The 1,522-nt window shown below is 34.5% G+C and overlaps 1 pseudogene; it reads right to left on the minus strand.

Annotated features, from left to right (window-relative positions):
* Window positions 1–361: 361 nt before the first annotated feature.
* LOC129772123 (U4 spliceosomal RNA) lies at window positions 362–480 on the minus strand (annotated as a pseudogene).
* Window positions 481–1,522: the final 1,042 nt, after the last annotated feature.

Here is a 1,522-nt window from a genome sequence, read left to right on the forward strand (position 1 = left end):
TCATTCGTCATCCAATTTCTTAATCGTTTCTTTTGCTGACATCCCAACGGTAATATTGTTTCCGCATTTTCAATGCCACCGGTAACTGACACCGAGTTTTCGCTCAGGCTGCGTCAATCACCGGTGACCAGGGATGCCAGGTTTGAAGACATTTGACTTACTGTGAAGACATTTGATTTTGTGGAGTCATCTTGAAGACATTATGAAATATGTGAAGACATTTCAGTATGATAGCGTATGTGAATTTTTTAGAGATATTATTTTTATAAATTTCTAACTATTGGCCGGAAAGATCGTCAAAAGAAGTAGGGCTTTTGTATCAGTGTCATGCGATCGCTTTTTTTTTATCAATGTCACTTGTTTACTTTTGTTCTTAGTAATCAACAGAGACTTTTGCCTTGGGTTTTTTAAGTGTTCAACTAGCAATAATCACACTTCGGATAAACCTCAATGGTTATGATATCGCCACTGCGCAAAGCTAGCCTCGGAGTCATTCACTCGCTTTTTTCAAACTTTTCCAAGCAGAAAAACCACAAGTATATATAATGAATTCAACAACGAGGGATCTCCAATGTCTCTAGAAGACAGTAGTTTATTTGCACTAGAAAATTTGAATGATTGTGATATTGTATTTTTATTAATTTGGACCTATATTATACAAAAGATTAACTTAGATCTTCCAAATGACCACTTCAGAAATCGAAGGTATTCCGATTACACACCGTTTTAATAATCAGTTTTATGGATATGGTTTGAGCTACAATCAAAACTTCAAAGCTGAAATAAACAAATTGAGTTATCACAGTTCCATTTTGTGGAAAAAACCGGGGCGATATTCACTCAATTAACGGTATATCAGGCTGAATATCATTACTAAACACATGAAAATTAGTTCGCAGTTGTGAAATATATTATGATATGATGAACACTGTATTGTGACTTATTTTCATTATTAAAGTGGACAAATGGGCTAAACAGCAAATTTAGTCCTCGGGAGAGATACTTTTGCTCGATTGCAGACTATTTTACTTTGTCACGCACACTGACACTGTGAGTCTTGAAAACATCTTCGTGGTATCGCTAAAATAATGATTCTTTTTGTTTAATTTGTTTCTATGAACGTTAATGTGTAAAACTCGCATACAAAAGATGAAGGGTAAAACTGCATCTTCGAGTGAGCATAAGTTTCGTGATATACCAATATTACAATACGTCCAGGTTTTATTAGAAGACGCCAGGATTATCTGCACAACACAAAGGTAAATTATCATTGATATGCGACATGAAGAAAGTAGATTTAATCCAACATTGAACATAGTTTTTTTTCTAAACTAAGTATAATATTGAATTTACTCACTATTATGGTGAATACGAATAACTCCACAGATTCATAGACAAATTCACCATCGAACTGGATCGTTGTTGCCGCCAGCAAATGGAGAATGCAAATTTCTTCAAATTTATTTTGTTGGAAAGTTAGAAACCGAACAACATAAGCATTGTACAATCAACCGTGCTATGA

This window comes from Toxorhynchites rutilus, chromosome 2 (assembly GCF_029784135.1).
Source record: "Toxorhynchites rutilus septentrionalis strain SRP chromosome 2, ASM2978413v1, whole genome shotgun sequence".
NCBI classification, from domain to species: Eukaryota; Metazoa; Arthropoda; class Insecta; order Diptera; family Culicidae; genus Toxorhynchites; species Toxorhynchites rutilus.